The 20,946-nt window shown below is 32.5% G+C and overlaps 1 pseudogene; it reads left to right on the top strand.

The window, feature by feature from the left end:
• The first annotated feature begins 14,442 nt into the window (after window positions 1-14,442).
• LOC141587275 (protein P21-like) lies at window positions 14,443-15,436 on the top strand (annotated as a pseudogene).
• The last annotated feature ends 5,510 nt before the right edge of the window (window positions 15,437-20,946 follow it).

Below are 20,946 nucleotides of genomic sequence, written 5' to 3'. Positions count from 1 at the left end.
TATATCACATTTCCTTTGGATTATATCAAAGTCTTCACTTTGATAATCCCATCACGACTAAATCGTGATTCCTCGAACTCTTTGAACTTCTTCAAAAATTTCTCTATTTACCTTATTAAGTGAACACATTAGCGTCAACTTAAATCGTTGGTAAAAGAAAATGATCAACCTATTTCGGATCAATGGTTTACAACCTCGATCTCCTTTTCAACCAAAAGACACGAGACATCTTGCTTTGAATACAAGATACGCATATACCATAAGATCTAATGGTTTCAAGAGTACTCGATAACTCTTTGCGTTCATCATTCCAGAATCTAAGGTTTAATCTTGGGTTACCAATTTGGGTCTTGCATCATCTACATGATATATCATTCTAGTTTGGTTTAGAATATATTCACCTTGATAATGGGCTAGCCATACATCAAATCGTGGTGTATAGGGTCACAAAAGTGAAACCTCTTTTGTATCTTAACAAATTTATATTCTTATTTAGAGTTTATGCACTTAATAGTCACAATTAAGTACAACTCTAAACCCAAAACTAGATTGAGTACACAATGACTCTACCTCTCAACATCATTGTTGCTAGTCGTCATATTTTAATCATCCTATGTATCAAGAACAATGATGAAAACCACCACCGGTTTCTAATATTGACGAAGTAGTACTAGCAAAATTTATGTCAATCAAATAAACATTTAAAGAAGAAGGTCCGATTAGATGTCCCACAACTAACTTGTTGATTCTTCAATAATTTGGGGTAGTTTCCTTTCTAGCGTCCAACAATTAAGACAATGGAAACTTTATCGGTCGGGATTGATAGGTTTAGTATTGTTATTCTCAATAACGTTACCTTTAACATTACCTTATATCAATTTTGATTCTAATTTTACTTCTTAGAACCTTATCCTTTTCTTAACGGTTTAAGAGAATGCCCCCACTCATTTCAATGAGTCTTTGCTTAGAGAAGCAAAATTTAATTTCATGAAGACTACTCTTCATTCGTTCGTTTAGTCTTAAAACTTTCATTGAAGTGGTTGCGGTATTTTGGTCTATTACGATTTCTGACAAATCTAATTACCAAAACAATTTATCGCTTCAAGGTATTTAATTCAATTAAGTATATGAAAAACAATCCATTGTAAGTAGATGTGTTAGTCAAGAATTAAAAACCTGTTTGATAATGAATAACTTTTATCTATACTCTTCACAAGAGATCCTTAGCAATGGTTCATATGAGGTTTTAGAAGAAAATTCATATTTGTCTTTAGTTACGATGTTTTAATGGAGATTTGAATTAAAATCGAAATGATATCGTATATGAATTGTGGTAAAGAAATAGAACAATATAATAACGGAATAGTGGAAAACTTAACATTTATCGTTTTATTAATACTTGTAAATGACAAGTAAAGCATTTACATAATGACCTCTACCCAACTATGATAAATGATTCCAATATCCAAATTCATATTAACTTGGGCATGGTGCGGCCGATGAATCCCTTATCAATATAACTCGGTGGATTAACTCTTTAATCGATTCTACTTTTAGAACTCTTGGTCGATAAAATTACATTAACATTTATCTTTAGCCCAAAACACATCCGACAAGGGCACGGTGTGGCCGATGAAACCCTTATCAAAAACTTTTGTTGAGTTCAATCCAAATTTCGAATAAATGTGTCCATGATCCAAACCCACATTAACTTGGGCACGGTGTGGCCGATGAAACCCTCTTCAACATGAATTCGGTGGATAGACATTTATCACCCACTTCCCCTATGTAATAAGGTTTGTACCCCGGTGTGGCCGAGTGCACTCCCTCACGAAATAGGTTTTCATGGTTTCTACTTTTTGGTAAGGCTAAGTCTCAATTGTTTGTTTTAGCGAGATGTCATGTCAATTTATTATCTATCACGTTTTAAGTGAACTAAAGCGGTGAACTACGATAATTGTAATTGACACGGTCGATAAACTCGATTAAAATGATGATGCATGTTTTAGTTATGGCGATTTAGCGATGCATGCGACATATAAATAAAATGCAAAGCATAAAAATAAATCCTAGTATGGCCTTCCTAAAATAGAAAATCTAATTAACTATTACATATTCGGAAACCAACTCCATTGGTCCCTTGAACTTCGGTTGAGGCACGCATCTCGAGGTAACACCGTCTTTAATGGATTTTCTTTTCGAGTGACACCGTCTTCAAGGATCTCCGGAATAATTAAATTACATAACAAATTACATAATTTCCTATTATACATTTGTAATTAAAATAAAAATAAATCTATTAAATTACAAAATGGTGATACGAGATCACAATAAATTACAACCGAATCGATATTCCCATACATTTCGGGTAATACCAATTAAAAACTAAGGCCATACTAACTAAAATTACATAATTCAAAATTACATAAAATAAAATTATGACAATCATAAATAAAATGCAGCATTATAATATGTATGAACATGCCCAATTTTATGCTAAATCGCCTTTAAGGAGCCAATATCGTATATTAAACGGTTTTTACGGATTTGCGTGATTCAACCTTTTAAAAATCACAATAAATTACATAAAATCATATTTATGCACAAGTTAATTACCCTAACCAACTTAGGACTCAAATTAGTCTCCACTAACATTTTGACAATAATTAACTTTTATTTCTTAAAATTTGTTCATTAATGGACTCAAAATTACAATAAAAAGCCATAAACTCCAAATAAATCATAAAAATTTCAAATAAATTTGAAATTTGAAATTTAAACTCATGAACATTCTGGAAAAATACCATGACACTCATAATATTCAAAAACTTAGGTTAAAATTTCGAAAATTTATCGGAAAAATAATGTTGCGGTTTATCGGATTTATCAATAATAATCATAAAAACATGAGAAAAATTATATTTATCAACTTTTCAATTTTAGATCTGAAATAGGTAATAAAATGCAACATGTGACGTTTTTCTTTAGTCATGAAGTATGTTTTATCAATTATTCACTAATTAAAGTCACTATTTATGCTATTTTTCATCAAAAATTCATAAATCATGCATAAAGACTTCATTATAGCCTATTATTTTACACACATCTTGTAAAATTGCATGTGATAACATACCAAATTTTTATGACTAGATTCGAAATATTTCTCATATTAACCTATTTTTCATTTAAATTCGATTTTTATCATGAAAAATCCATATTTCGAGCATAAAAGCTCCAAAAAATTCTGAAAATTTACAGGTCATCTAAAAATAATATATGTGAAAATATATCCAAAAACCACTGGAAAATTCGAAATTTAGCTAATTTTAGTCCGAAAATGACATTTTTATCATAAAATCACATTTTAATGCCATTATTATATAAAATGAACAATAAAAATCCATAAATTAACCAAAAAATCCTAAATACATTTTAGGACCAGAAACTTCAACATGAATAATTTATTTCGTGATATATCATAATAACACAAATTTATAAGTTTTATATGTTAATCGTATAACTCGGAAAAACTATAACCGATTTGCATGCAAACAACCTAAGGCTCATGATACCGCTTGTTAGAAATCTATATCTCATTACTTTACATATTCATATATGTTACATTTTAATTTAGTCATAAAATTAAATACAAATCTTATGCATGCAAACTAAAATAGATAAGTGAAGAAATCGTTTTCCTTACTATAAATTTCGGATTAAAAGGGCACCAACAAGATCTCCTTCTTGTTAGTTCTTGAGCATTCCAAATAATGGATGAACAAAGATTCAAGTATATAATCTCTCCCAAAAGTGAATACCCAAGGAAACCTCTCAATAACAAATATTATTATGATCTAGTAATAATAAAAGTCTAACCTAAAAATTGACACAAAATATTAATTTGTCTCTCTACTATTTCGGTGGAAAGGAGGAATTATTTGGAGTTTATTTCTCTAGAATTTTCACAAATTGTAGAGAGTATGCATTTTTCTTACACTAGAAAAAGAAAAACTCTTTTGTTTTCCCCTATGGTGGCCGAAATTATTGGCCTTGGGTAACATGCCCAATGCCTTTTATTTTTGCTCTTCGCAAAAGCTTGTAGGGTTGCATGGCTAGAGATTAGGCTTTAATAATTATGTTTTCTCTTATTAAAATAATCAACATAATTTTTCCACTAATACTCCCTCGAATTTTCGGTACATACAAAATAAAATGGAAGGTCCATTTTATTTTGTCATTTGTCAATTGTGACATATGTGACATGTTACTTGACATGTGAATTTGTAATGTATTTTTAACATATTAAAAATCAACATACTCATAAAATATGTCATTTACAAAATCGACTAGTAATTAAATAATTACTTGTACCAAAACGGTTTATCAAATTATAAATTACAACGTCTTGTATTTATAATAAATTATTCATTCAATTTCAATTCCAAATTGTTTCGTAAACAATAATTTTATCTAAGTAATAAAACAATTCAATTACTTAGACCGTATCTAATATAATCGAATTACAATAAGACACGTTAATTTTACTCACAAAATCATCCGTCAATTTTTAAGCAATTTAATTAACTCATCTCGGCATACGATTAATTAAATAATCAATTAAGAGTATTTCCCTATAGGTATGACCTAAAGGGATCAACTGATCACCACCGTCGCACGACAGTAATGTCAAACTCTAGTCAGCCAATCATTACCGATATGTGTGGACCAGTTGACTGTAAAATATTACATCTCACATGTATTCTTAAAATGAGATTTAGACATGTGATCATTATGATCGACAATTGTGATCGCATTATTGTCGGAGGACAGATATTCCAACAGGTTCAACTTAGGTTGGATTCAGTTTTACTTTTAATCGGTTGTAGATATTTCGGGTCGGTTCAAGTTCGAGTTGGGTCAATATAGGGCGTCATTTTGTACATAAGTATCACTCCTTTGACGTCAATGAATTAATATTATATCGTACTTTTACAAAAAAAACATTATTTATTACTTTTTTTAAAAACATTATTCGTATTATATCCAATGTTTGAATAAAGACCTAATCCAATGACATCTGATTCGATTATGACCTGGCTCGAATATTTTATGCTCTGATATTGACCCGACTCGAACCTTATTTGCACCGATATTGACCCAACTTGAACCTGAACCGACCCAAAATATTTACAACCGATTAAAAGTGAAAACTGAATCCAGCCTAAGTTGAACCGAACTGAAATCGAAAAAAGATAAACCGAAATAACTCAATCCGAAAGAACTCGAACCGAAACTGATCTGATTGACCCGTTTGCCACCTCTAGTCACGAGTTCCAAACTCGACAAATTTCTTTTTTTCAAATCGTAGTACTTCGAAAGATGATCGATTTAAAGAAAACTTTGGCACTTTCTAAACTTGTAAACACGAGTTATGGTTTTTTAAAATTTTCCGGATAAAAAAATTCTGTATTTTGTGCAAAATGTTAAATCTCAACACCAATGCGTGAATTTTCCTTTTTTTTTAAATAAATATTTTCTTTGCATTCTTAATGTAAAAGTAAGATCGCTAAGGCTATGTTTGACAAGTCATTTCAGGTACCTGATTTGACCAAGCAACCTGATTTGACTAATATTTCAAGTAGACCTGTCAAAACTCGACCCGACCCGTAAACCCGACCCGACCCGACCCGTTTTCTTAGGGTTACAAACCCGGTTTTCTCGACCCGCGACCCGTTTGACCCGAACCCGAAATGACCCGTTATTTTAGGGTCGAGACCCGACTTGAGCGGGTCGACCGTTGGTCAAGGAAAATCATGAATTTTATTAAAAATATTATTATTTATATATTATATTTGAAAATATAGTTAAAAAATTATTTTTTTATTATTTAAAATTAAAAAGTCAACTAAAAAGTCAATTTTATATAACTTTTATAATATTTAATAATAAAATAATTATTAAAAAACTTTATTTTAATAATTATATCAATATAATTATTGTATATGATGAATATGACTAATATAATAATTTAAAATATATTTAATTTTTAAAAAAATATTTTTTAAATTAAAAAAATCGTTTAAAAAAGACGTTAAAAATTATTTCTTGACCCGTATTTTGACCCTAACCCGACCCGTGACCCGTATGACCCGACCCGTATTTGACCCGACCCGTATGACCCGACCCGGGACCCGACCCGCCCGACCCGTTTGACAGGTCTAATTTCAAGTAGTTGTTTTACCTAGTACTGTTTGGTAAAGTCATTTCAGACTTTTTAGGTACCTGAAATGAAAAGCTACTCCAGGTAGCTTTTTAAAGTTTCAGGTAGCTGAAATGTTCTACTTTACATATTTACCCTTTATTTAAATTAATTTATTATAATTATTAATGTCCTTTTATGTCATTTTACAAAAATCGATTCTTTTTGATTAGTTTTACAAACACTTTACAATTAATCAGCTACCTTATCAGTTTCCAATTTTAAGCTAACTTTTCAGGTACCTTTTTAATTTCAGTCACCTTATCAGGTTTCAGGTACCTTTTCAGGATCAAATATTAAAATGGATCAAATTTATTCCAACCTCAACCCAATTTCTTCAACCAAATGCCCCTTAAAACTTTGATGCGATGGTATTGTTAGTGACCTTGTTGATGTGGTGAAACTAATAATTATATTTTTGTTAATGAGCAAAATTAATGTAAGTAAAATCAACTGAGTAAATGTAACTAAACATTTTTTTTTTTTTGAAATGTTACTATATTCTCCGTACGTAATTTATCCAGACGTTTAGTTGTCGATTTTCTGATTCTTCCGCATGAGGTACTGTTTTATAGTAAGATAACAAAAGTTGTAAGAAGTACGAACCATATACACAACTATACAAGCATATGAATGCGTAATCAATTGGACCGTCGAATTCGTTCGTATTATTCTAGCACATATCGTTGCGTTTTTAGAGGCAACAATGAATTAACCAAGTCAAATGTTGCTCGATTTGTAGCCATGAAACAAAACTCGAGTTAAAGTCAATCTTGAGGTCATTCGAGTTTGAAATAATTGAACTCATTATCAAGCATGCAAACTTAAACTAAGCCTCTCTCTTTGGGAGAAACATCCTCCCCAGCCCATCTTGCTCCTTGTGTCCCAACCCTTCTATCCCTGAAACCTCCCTCCATGCCCTGAGAGACTGTTGCTTTGCCTCTCATTGTTGGACTCTCCTTAATGTCCCTGACTCTTTCTTCACTTCCGATCTTCAACCTTGGCTCCTTACTAACTGTTCGTCTCGCTCCTCTTCCTGGAATACCCTCTTCACTTTCCTCCTTTGGCGTCTTTGGCTTAGACGTTGTGACCTTACCTTCTCCACTCCCAACACTTTTACCCCATCCTCCTTCTGTGCCTCCGTGACCTCCCAGGCCTCTGCCTGGACCCATGCCTCTGACCACACCCGCCCTGGCCCCCTTGTGATTACCACCCCCCTTGATGCCTTTAGCTACTCTTTGAGCTGGGCCCCTCCGCCGCTTGGTTGGCTTAAAGCCAACGTTGATGCGGCCTTTTCCCCCTCCTCCTCCTTTGCTAGCCTGGGGTGTGTTATTAGAGATCCTTCTGGTTCCTGGGTATCTGGTTGGTCCACCCGCCTCCTTGCCCCTAACCCTTTCCTTAGTGAGGTTCTTGCCATCCGTGATGGGATCATTCGCTCTAGAGTCCATGTGAACAATGTCCTGATTGCTTCTGATTGTCTTGATGCGGTGACCTCTATTTTACGCCCCTCCCCCCCCTGTGGTCCGTATTCTAACATTATTCTTGAGTGTAGGGACCTCTTGCAGGACTCCCCCCATTTGACGCTGGTTTTTGAAAAAAGGACGGCTAACCGTGTTGCTGATGCCCTTGCCCATCATTCCTTCTGTGACACCAGTTCCTCGTTAGGCTGCTTTGAGTGGGATTACCCCCCTCCTTTTGTTGTTGAACTCTGTATTTCTGATTCTGTTTTGGCCTGCGTGCCTCTATCCCCAGACCCGCCCCCGTGATGTATTGTAAACTCTTGAACCGTTTATTTTAATTCTAATGCTCCCCTTTATCCAAAAAAAAAAAAAAAAAAAAAAAACTTAAACTAAGTCTAACTTGAATTGAATTAAACTTAAGTCATGCTTATATATAATTGTTATTAAAAGTTTTATTTTTTCTTTTGATATACTTTAGTAACTGGGATTTGAAGGTTATTTTTTAAAATATTATTGGGGGAGTTAATACACACATTTGATAGGGTGAAACAAATATATATGAACGATAAATTATTTTTTTTATAAAAGATTAGTTCTTCAGTGAGACGGTTTCTGAATAAACTTATTGGGATACTGTTTACAAATTAAAATGGTATAAAATGTAATAAAATAGGTATGTATACTTTAATATGAGGTACTAATAAAAATGGTTACAATATATGATAAAAAGAGTTATGATTATTATGTAAACATGCATGTACCAAATAAAAAAAAAACATTTTGAGTCACAATAAATAATAAATAATAAAAAGAGTAAAATACATAAAGAAGTACGATAAAAGTGATCTCTCAATAATTTAGAGGCATCCTTTCTCCAAAATTCTAGTGTCTCTAAAATAAGAGCAAAATATTATACAATCCACACCGATCCCAAGCTTTTCGAGGTGCTAATATTAACTCGGCTCAACTATCGGATGTGCTTGAATAACAAAATCTGAAACTCTCTAATTCATATGCTATTCTTTTTAGGGTAATGATCATAAATCAGCTATCGTTTTAGTTGTGAGAGATAAAATAAGCATAAAATTAGCTTGTATTTGAGTTACATTAAATATAACGGTAGCATCACCCTATTTTTATAGAGTATTGTTTTATATTCTCGTATAGAGTAGTTGTCAAGCCAGTCGTGCTCAGGAATGGAAAAATTCGACATTGGATGTGGAAAACGTTTCCGTAAACCTCAAGATGTTTTGAAATGTCAAACTGATTAATCAAAGTCATTTGGACAGGACTGAGATTGAGTGGATGAAATAACACGATGATAACTCCATAAGCTAACGAATTCGACAACGTTTGTAGTCTCGGACTAATAAATGAGCCTTCATTGTCCTACAACTCAAATCGTACAACGCGTAATTACCTTGTCACAAATTAAAGTTAGGGTACGGAATAAGGCCTTATACACTTAATAAACAAGTGGTATAGCCGTATAGGGTCGATTTTTATTCTTGCTAAATAATAAAAAACCGTTCACAATATAGTACGACTATATTGTTGATGAATACAGTATATTGGTAATTATCGTGAGTAGGGAGGTCATTGAGACGGGGTGGGTTCAGAGGAATTGTGTCCCGCACCCGTATCCGCGAACTGAAATGTGTACCCACACCCGCCTTACCACCCGTGCGAGTAGTAGTTTTTAAGGCCGCAAAGTTCGCAAAGTGGTCTAAAACAAGTTAACATTTAATTAACTACTAGTAAAGCCCGCAAATTTTGCAAAGTGGGCGTGGGGAGGCTGCCGAGGGTCTCATGTGATACTGTGATACTCGCACCGGTCCCACGACCCGCGACAGCCGTCAGATGATGCTTTTGATACCCATCTCCGTCCCACCACCCACCAATCATTATCAGCATCCTCCCTAAGTGGGATGAGTGTGGAGCGCGAGACTCACCAAAACCCGTCCCTGTGATATCCCTAGTATCTATGAATATTTTTTCGCGACCAAAAAAAAGGTACATCTCATTTCTATTAATTGTAAAATTAATTTTTAAATCTTCAATTAAAAAGGTAAAAAGTATCCAACAAATTATCTCCAAAAAAAAAATATTAATATAAAACAAATATGTATTCTTGAGAAAATGGTAGTGAACAAATGTGCAGCACCAGGAATTGATCCCTCGTGGTTTGTTAAAAACAACAATGACTTTACCTTATTTACATTGAAACATATATGAGGGACCCTTTGTCTTTTGATCTCCGGTTCCTAGAATCTTTTAAACACTCTAATAGATGGGCTTAAACTTGTGATAGAATTCTAAGCTTTATAATAAATAAAACTACTTTAAAGTTGCATAATTTGTAAATTTATCTTTAATATATTTTTCTATACCATATATTAAAATTACGATGAAATAAATTATGAGACAAATTCACTACTCCCGCTATTAATATTTTATTTAAATCGATTAGTTAGCTAATTGCTCATTTATGCTTTCTTTTGTTGTTAATATTGTTACTTTTATTACATTCATTATTACTACGGTTACTTTCACTACTCCCGCCGTAATTATTGTTACTTTCACTACTGTTGTATGAATATTGATAATTTCACTACTACCGTTATTACTTCTATTACTTCACTACTCTTCTTGCTAATATAGTTACTTTAACTATTCAAATGAGTGATTACTAACATATTATTATATCCAATGTTAGTACAATTATTTTCACTACTAACATAATTACTATTACTATTTAGTCATGCAATTTTAAGAGGTTATCTATTTATAAATATAATACATATATGCATTAAATCAAATCGAAATAATTATAGAATATTGTATTTTTTGGAAATCTAGCTTGATTTATTTAACTTTTAATAGTTCCAAAACATAACCTACTTATATTATATTTGTGTATGTTAAATAATTGTATAATTATATGATATATTAATTAATAACATAAATGGAGCAGGTTTATTTTAAGGAAAATCACCATATTTTGATATTCTCTAAATTTATACTTCAACCAAAACTATATAATATTTACACTATTTAGCATTAAATAATATTTTCAATTAACTAAAACTACTTTAAGGTTGCATAATTTATAAATATATCATTAATATATTTTTTTATGATACGGAGTATATCTTAAAATTGCAATGAAATAAATTATGAGACAAATTCACTAATCCCGCTATTACTATTTTACTTAAATCGATTCCTTAGCTAATTGTTCATATATACTTTATTTTGTTCTTAGTATTGTTACTTTTATTACATTCGTTATTATTACTTTTAGTTTCACTATTCTCGCCGTAATTATTGTTACTTTCACTACTTGTACATTAATATTGATAATTCCACTACTCTTGTTGCTACTTTTGTTACTTTCACTACACCCGTTCGCTGCTAATATAATTACTTTGACTATTCAAATGAGTGATTACTATCATATTATTATATCCAATTTTATTACTACAATTCTTTTCACTACTAACAGAATTATTAATTTTACTCTTTAAGTATCCAATGAGTGATTACTATATCCAAGGTTACTTTTATTACTCTCATTACATATATGCAATAAATTAATTAAGTCGAAATAATTATGGAATATTATATTTTTTTTGTAAATCTAGCTTGATTTATTTAATCTTTAATATTTTCCAAAATATAATATACTTATATTACATTTGTTTATGTTTAAACAATTATCATATTTATACTAATTAATGCCATAAGTGGGCATGTTTATTTTAAGGAAAATCACCATATTCCGGTGTTCTCTAAATTTATACCATCAACCAAAACTATATTATATTTACATTGAAATCCCTTGTTCATGTCAATCGCACAGTGCTATTGATTTAAAACTATATAATATAATAAATTTGTATAAATTTATTTAATTACATTAAAGTCCCTTGGTTTCTGGAATTAATATATAGTATTGATTAGTATTGTACCCAATTTTGTCCGAGTTATCTCTATCTATCAATAAAATATATTTTTAATTAAATAAAACTACATTAGAGTTGCATAACTCATAAATTTATCATTAATATATTTTTCTATGACATATCTTAAAATTACGATGAAATAAATTATGAGACAAATTCACGACTCCTGCTATTAATATTTTAATTAAATCGATTGGTTTGCTAATTGTTAATATATACCTTCTTTGTTGTTAGTATTGTTACATAATTATTTTTACTTTCACTAGTGCCACATTAATATTGATAATTTCACTACTCTCGTTGTTACGTCTATTATTTTCACTACTCTAGCTCGCTGTTAATATTGTTAATTTGAATATTCAAATGAGTGATTGCTAATATTACTATATCTAATGTTACTACAATTCCTTTCACTACTAACAGAATTATTTTTATTATTTAGGCATGCAATTTTAAGAGGCTTATGGCGCTGTTTGGTAAACGGCATATTGGCCAATTTTTTGCACATTCAAGGGTTTTAGCATGTTTGACCAATCAATATGCTAATTATTTTAATTATGGAATATTATATTTTTTGGAATTCTAACTTGATTATTTACTTTTAATAGTTTCCAAAATATACCATACTTATATTATATTTGTGTATATTAAATAATTAACATCTTTATACTAATTAATATCATAAATGAGACATGTTTATTTTAGGATTATTTCATAAGAATAATCCAACTTATGTCCTTCCTTCTTATAATAATCCGAATTATGCCCTCATTTTTCTCACAATAAAACCGGTAACCGGCTACCTACTAATCAAGTCACATTTAACAAAAATAAAACAAAAATTAAAATTCTTCACCAAATTAAAACATAACCTAGAAAATCTGGGCAATATGAAAAACATATGAACTTCCATTTGCGCCAATTAATTCCTTCACAATACCTTATTCTCTTTTCTGCCTCCTCACTTTTCCCTGTTCTTCCCCAATTAATACAGCGAGAATAATTGATTAATCGTCAAATTTGAATTGAATTGCTGGTTGAATGCTTTCAATCTATGGCGTTTTGCGCCATTATTTCAATTGGGGCTTTGATTCTCTTCACTCTCACATGGTAATTATTAGGCCTAATTCGGTATTTTTAGTTCATTAAATCGAGATATTTGCTTATAATTGATACTTAATTTGGGATATAATTCAGGATATGAGCCAGTTTGCTTCCATTTTTGAAAAATCTTGATTGTAACAGTGAAGTATACTTGAAATTTGGAATTTTAGGGTGGTTTAACGGTTGAATTGTCCTAAATAAGCATTAAATAAGAATTACAGGGTTAAGGAGGTTATGATGAAGACAACCGTTTTGTTATTATATCTGGGAAACATTTGCAATTTTAGGGTTACATAAAAATGGAGAGAAGGAAGGTGAAGAACTTGGAGGGGTTTTGGCTTTTGTAAAAGTTGCAGAGAGAATGAAGAAATGTAGAAGGAAGAAGATGTGAATGACCATGAAGAAAGGAAGAAGAAAAAATAGAAAAGCAGTGGGCTCACCTCATGACCTGTTGGGCAACAGGTTGTATCAGGTCAAATATGGGATGAGATTAGTACAAGTTAAATGATGCAATAGTTTGGATTTTTCTGAGTTAAACATTAGTTTGGGTTAATATGAGAAGAGGGGCCTTAGTTTGGATTATTCTCGTAAAATAACCCTTTATTTTAAGGAAAATCACGATATTCTGGTATTTTCTTAATTTATACTCCAACCAAAATCTATATAATATATACATTGAAGTTCCTAGGCCTATCACACGGCACTATCGATTAAAAATTATATATTATAATTAATTTGTATAGATTTATTTAATTACATTGAAATCCCTTGTTTTGCGGATTATATATATACTATTGATTTGACTTTTAAATGTAAAGTGTACGAGCTCTCTTATACAACTATTGAACTCCAAAAATTATAACGACACTCAAAAATAATCATATAGGCTCAATTTTATTTAGTTTTAATATTAAAATATGAAAATATAACCCAAAGTTTTTTAAAAGTTTCAAAAAAATATATACATAAACTCAATTAAATTCAATACAGTTGTACAATATTCTTATACAACCGATAATATGGTACCTTTTTCCTCAAATTCCCAGAAATTCTTGTATGCTGTGTTTAACATAAATACATAACTTTACGTTCAATGGTTTAGTTTAGGAAGTTGCCGAATTTCCGATAAAATTGTTAGGCGCTAATTTATTGTGCAAACAAGTTACAAGTCCCATTAGTCGTAAACGGCAGCTGGAACAAATAGTTTAGACTGTTGGTGTATAACAGATATTGCCGCAAATGTGTATTGACAATGAGAGTTGAGACGAGGAAATTCAGCAGTTTGGCAGAACTGACTATAAGCGGTATAAACTCCCAGTCAGTGAATGCATCATGCATGCATGAATGCATATTCGTAATTGGCGTCCACCACTGCGAAAATGTATTGATAATAAATTTATTGAAAATGAGTTAGCCCACCTGGTGGCGCCTAACTCATCATTGGGCACCACCAGGTGACGCCCTATCATTATCTTTTGAATTCAATTGACATTAAAAAAGTCTAGAAATCTTTTGATCAGTGTTATCACAATTGATCACGCCACTAATTTTATATAGAACAAATAAATCTTATAAACAAATACGGAGTAGAGTTATTGGCAACGATTTTAAATGACGAGAAAAGTCAGATAGAGGACTCAAAACATAGCATATTCAAAGATCCATTCTTGCCATTTTTTCTATATAAACCAAGCCATCTTAACTAATAAATTCACACTACTCACTACTCCTCAAATAATTTAGACAAAACACTTCACATACTTCTTCCCCGGTCACAAAAGATGAGTCACTTGAACTCCGTCCTAATTTTGTGTCTCGTCTTAGCGACATCCCTTTTCCTTACACACACCCATGCTGCTACTTTCACAATTAAAAGTAATTGTAATTTTCCAGTCTGGGCCGCTGCCGTCCCAGGTGGTGGGCGACAGATGAACCAGGGTGATACCTGGACTATCGGTGCCAACCCGGGTCGACAGAGCCCGTGTTTGGCCCCGGACCGGGTGCACCTCAACCGGGGGCAACGGACTCCGCTGCACCACCGGAGACTGCGGTGGGGTCCTCCAGTGCACCGGTTACGGTACACCACCGAACACCCTAGCTGAATACGCCCTTAAGCAATTTAACAACCTCGACTTTTTTGACATATCGTTAGTCGACGGTTTTAACGTGCCCATGACATTCCTGCCCGTATCCAATGGTTGCACCTCCGGGCCAACTTGTCGGGCCAACCTGATTGGGCAGTGCCCAAGTCAGCTACAGGCCCCAGGTGGGTGTAACAACCCATGCACGGTTTTCAAGACAGACCAATATTGTTGCAATTCAGGTAGTTGTGGACCTACGCCATTTTCACAGTATTTCAAGAATGCTTGCCCTAGTGCTTATAGTTACCCTAAAGATGATGCTACTAGTACTTTTACTTGTCCCAGTGGTACTAATTACGCGGTAACTTTTTGCCCTTGAGTAATTAATTACTTGTTGATTATTGAAGGGAATATGTTCGGAGTAATTATGTATGAGTATCTTAAAAGGACAATATTATGTATGAATAAATGATGATTATCCGTATATTGTAATATTAATGCATTTCAGTGAGTTACTGAAATGTTACGTGGAGTAACGTTGATGAATACAGACTACATGCTAGTTAACTTATTGGGTTGAATTTCAATTTTTAATTAAAATTATGGAGCCTAATTATTATTTCTCCGTTCCGCTCAATTGTTGTCCTTTAGTTTTAGCACAAAAGCGAAAGAAAAGGGAGGAGTTAATTATTAAATGACAAGTGGAACAAACTAAGTGTGAATGATCAAATTGCTCATCAAGTTTATTATCATAATAGAAAGAGTAAATTATCAATTACACCCACGCCAAATACACATTTTTACATTTACTCCCACGTCAAATTTTTTTTTTAAATTACACCCAAGTTAATAGCTCAGTTTATAAATTGCACCCAACCCCATTTTCCGGCGAAAAAAATTATGAAATGACAATTTTGCCCCCGAATCTATTAGTCTGATTTTGTGTGATTTTGAGTTACTTCCCCTATTTCCTCCTCCACCTTTGAGCTTCATTTTTCTCCTCCATTACAACTTCATCTTCTTCCTCCTCCATTACAACAATAACCATGAAGCCTTCCCCGATTTCAATCATTTTTTCCTTATCAAATAAATAAAAAATCCAAACACCTATACTCCATACACAAATTAAAATCAATAAGCATTGATCCAACCTTAATTGATATCTCCTCCATTTTACTTCTAATTATTTCCCCTTAATTTTATCAATTGACTTTTTGGGTGGTTGTTTTCGACTTTTTGTTGTTGTCTGCTTTATTCCCCAAACCCAACAAATATTGAAAAATCTCCCCAAACCACCTGCAATTCGTACACCGAGCTCAAGCACGACCACCAAGAGTTGCTCATCAACCCAGATTCGCACCGCCTAATTCATTCTTCTGCTTTTTATTTTGATTGGATTTGTTTGATGTGAGGGAAATTATTTACTTTATGTTATTTATCCCTAATTCATAATGTGCATTTGGGTTGATAAATCTGGAGAACTTGAAATGAAAGAAGAAGAAAGAAGAAATTAAAAAAAGAAATTTGAAGAAAGAAAAATAATAATAAATCCGGAGAAAATGAAATGGAAGAAGAAGAAAGATGAAGAATAAATAAAGAAAGAGGAAGAATAAATTAGAACAGTCAAGAAAAGGAAGAAGAAGAGGAAAGAACAAGGGCAAAATCGTCCTAAAATCAATTTTTTTTTAAAAAAAATTGAATTTTGACGGAAAAGTGGCCGGATTCCGATATTGGGTGCAATTTGTAAACTGAGCTATTAACTTGGGTGTAATTTAATAAAAAAAATTGACGTGGGAGTAAATGTAAAAATGTGTATTTGACGTGGGTGTAATTGATAATTTACTCTAATAGAAAGGATAACAATTAACCGAGGCACTCCAAAATGGAATAGGACAACAATTGACTGAGACACCCAAAATGAAATAGGACAACAAATAACCGTGACAGAGGGATTACATTTGTAATTTATGAGGGTTGTCTCATAATTGACCAAACTTAAGGGGCTAATTATCACTTTCGCGTATTGATAAGTGATATCCTTATGAATGAAGAGAATAAGAAATCAATAGTCTGATATCATTAGCTAAGGTTTTGCAAAAATATAAAAATTAGATATTTTTATTGTACTCGTAAAGACGAATAAATAAGATCTCACATAAATATATTTTCATTTATATATTGAGAGAAAATTGAAATTGAATGTTTCATTGTGAATAATGTACAAAATAGAAGGTTATGGTGTGAAATAATTGAATGGAGGGAATATTATATAAAGAATATTTGTTTCAAAGGCTTATTTCCACTTAGAAATATAATCGTTGAATTAAAGATATTTATCGTCAAAACATGAAAACGGGTCGGGTCACACCCAAATGGAGGAGAAATAAACCACTTAATAACATAACATAGGTTTTATCCTAAAACTAATTGATAATAATCAAAGTTGGCTGGTGTGAGTGGTAAGGGGCTAAGGGCTCTCATCTCTTAAACAAGTGGTCAGGAGTTCGATTCCTAACTCTTGCGAATGAAAAAGGCAAACTTGGGAGGTGTTAACCCATTAAATTGCCTTCACTAACTCGAAAGAGATTGCCCCAATTGTCGATAGGGATACTCCTGATCAACGCCAAAAAACTAATTGACAACAGAAAGTACCCTTAGTTATAAAGCGGTACAATCTTTACATGGCCGTTAAATGAATTTACGGGGCCCTATTTCAAAATGCTAAACTGATGCCTCTTAATTGGGTCTCTTGAGAAAAGATGGGAGTCACGCAATGGTAGAGCTCGAGGGGCAGTGATACGGCGTTATCGGGTGGCGTCCAAATTGAGTGTCACCCTCTCACATGCATTTTTAATTTAATGGGTCCTCACGTACCCCATGTGAGAGAATGACGCCCAAATTGAGTGTCCCCCGATGACGTCCTTTCATTTTCCATTTTAAATAAGGATCCTATCTATAGTTATTGTATTGTATACGATCAATTACGTTTCAAAAGATATTGTGATTTTTCCGCGACAAAAAAAAACATTTCATTTTTATTATTTTAGTTGTAAAATCTTATCTTTATTAATTCAGAAGACAATACTCAATCCAGGGCGTGCCACGTCATTAATTCAGGCTTTTATTTTTTTTAAATTTTTTTTGGAAATACATGTTATGATGGGACCCGTTAGTGTGCATTGTATTTATTTCTTCAGAATTCCGGCTATACAAACATGCGACAAATTCCGTCTTAGAACAAATATTATGAAATAATACTATGAAATAATTTTATACATTCCGAATAAATGAATTTAATAGCATATAAGCGGAATGAATTACAAATTGGAATAAATGAAACTAATTACAAATAAATGAATTACATAATTTAAAAATAATAATAATAATAAAATTACATAATTACGAGAAGGAATTACATTTAGTTACGGGATTGAATTACATATAATGCGAATAAATTACATGCATAATTTTTAAAAACTAAATAGTACGATATATTTTTTTTAAAAAAATATATCCTTTGTTATTTTCTCTTAAATCATTTCATATGAACAAGTATTTGTAACAAGTTTAAACATTAATTATGTAGATCGCTGATTTAGACCAACTATATAAGTACAATAGAAAGGCAAAAAAAAAAACATACAAAAATATTAATACCGGCTCAAATACATGCCGTACAATTTTGCACGGGTTTAAAACTAGTAAATCTTTAAATCTCCAATTTAAAAGTAAAACTTATCTAATAAATTGCAAGTACAATTATGAATTTTCAAGAAAAATGGTCGTGAATGGAGTACAATTTACAATAGGGCTGAGCAAAAAATCCGATTATTCAAATTGATCCGATATCCGATCCGAATCTGATCCGAATGTTTGGATATCCGATCCGAAAGTTAAGTTTGGTTTGGATATCTGATCCGAAATCTTTGGTTTTGGTTTGGATATGGATATTAAAATTAAAACATTTGGATATCCGATCCGATCCGAAACTATAGTTTTCTAGTATAATTTCGAGAAAATAAAATTTTATTTGATACAACAACTTAATTAATGTTTAAAATATTAGAGAAATATCTAGGTGTACTTAAATTTTATGTCGAGAACATTGAAATAAGAATACTAAAGAAAATCATCATGTAAGGCTTTGAATATAATCGTGTTTCAAACTTAATTTTAAAGTAAATTCAAAAGTATGGATATCCGATGGATATCCGCATCCGATCCGATTATTTTGGATACCCGAACATTGGATATCCGAAACATTTGATTTGAATATTGGATATCTAACTTCAGGATTTTTAATATGGATATCCGATCCGAACTAGCACCTTGGATCAAATACCCGATCCGTACTCTGCCCTAATTTACAATGCATAAATAATAGTGGGCCCACTTAATTCAAAAAGAGAACAAAACCATGCAGTATCTAGGGATTTTATCCCGCGTTGTTTGTCAGAAAAAAAAAATAATCCCTCCCGATTATTTGTTGTTATTTGATTTTGGCGTAAAAACTAAGGAAAGAGGAGAGGGCCAATAATCAAATTGCCCATCAAACTTATTCTTAAAATAGAAAGGATAAGAATTGACTGAGACACCCCAATATGAAAAAGGACAACAAATAATCGGGACAAAGAGAGTACAACTTTGCCGCTAGGCTACAAGGTATTGTGTATGTTTACTTACACTGAAACATACTACTCCCTCCGTGCCGATCAAAGGTTTCTATTTCCATTTTTGGGTGTATCATTGAATAGTTATATATTTGTATTTTTGGCAACCTTTTGTGGCTCATGCGCATGTGCATGTGGGGTCAAGTGATTTGTGTGGTCGAAAATTCATCCATATTTGTTTCCTTAATCTTTATGACAAAAGTAATAGATAACTATTGATCGAGATAGATGGAGTATATATTTTGGGCTCTTTGTCGTTTGGACCCGGTTCTATTTTGGGCCCTTTGTCGTTTGGGCCCTGATTCTTAGAACCGGTTAAACACGCTAATATACGGCCATGAATCTCTTTTTCTCCAACAATGTGGGACACGTGAAGTCCTTCTAAAACCCAAGGCGAAACCGTGGGAGCTTAGTGGAGTGGGAATTAACGAATCCTCCAAAAGATCCTCCACAGAACATGAAAACGGGTCGAGCCGCACCCAAACAACCAAATGGAGGAGAGATGAACTACTCGACAGCACAATGGAAGTTCAATCCTAAAACAAAAATGCATTAAGCAAGTCTCCCTTGTGACAGGTATATCCGTCACAAGCTTACGACGGGTCAAATACTACCCACATGGGTAGATAAGACAAAAGAGAATGTTAATCCCTAAACAATTTGCTTTTGTCTTATCTCCTCATGTGGGTTATATTTGGCCCGTCGCAAGTTTGCGGCGGATATGCCCGTCATAAATGAGAATTTGTGAATTGCATTAGAGGAGTAAGACCCTGTTCTTTTGGACTTAAAGTCACTTAATATAAGTTCACTTCAGATCCTATAAGTTCGATTCGATTCGATTCGAATCCTATAAGTTCGATTCGATTCTATAAGTTCGATTCGATTCGATTCGAGATCCTATAAGTTCGATTCGAATTCTATAAGTTCGATTCGATTCGAATCTTATAAGTTCAATTCGAATCCTATAAGTTCGATTCGATTCGATTCGAGATCCTATAAGTTCGATTCGAGATCATATACATCACTTAATTTAAATACGATTCGATCCTATAAGTTCTGCATTCGATTCGATTCGAATCCTATAGGTTGATTCGAGATCCTATAAGTTCGATTCGATTCGAGATCCTATAAGTTCGATTCGATTCGAGATCAATAAGTTCGATTCGAGATCCTATAAGTTAAGTTAAGTTCAGTTCAGATCCTATAAGTTCAGTTCAGTTCAGATCAAATAAGTTTCAATCCAAAAGAACAGGGCCTAACTCTTTTAGTCATAAGGTGATATAATCTCGTTTTCTCCAATAGTGTGAACACTCATGTGTGGGTTTTATATTCTAACCCTTATATTTCCAAAACAGTTCTTGTATTAAGAGAGATTACTAATTAAGCTAAGTATACGTACCTATATGC

The sequence above is a fragment of the Silene latifolia genome, chromosome 6 (genome assembly GCF_048544455.1).
Source record: "Silene latifolia isolate original U9 population chromosome 6, ASM4854445v1, whole genome shotgun sequence".
Lineage (NCBI taxonomy): Eukaryota > Viridiplantae > Streptophyta > Magnoliopsida > Caryophyllales > Caryophyllaceae > Silene > Silene latifolia.
Note: the sequence above shows the minus strand (reverse complement) of the source record. Positions and strands in the feature narration are given on the sequence as shown.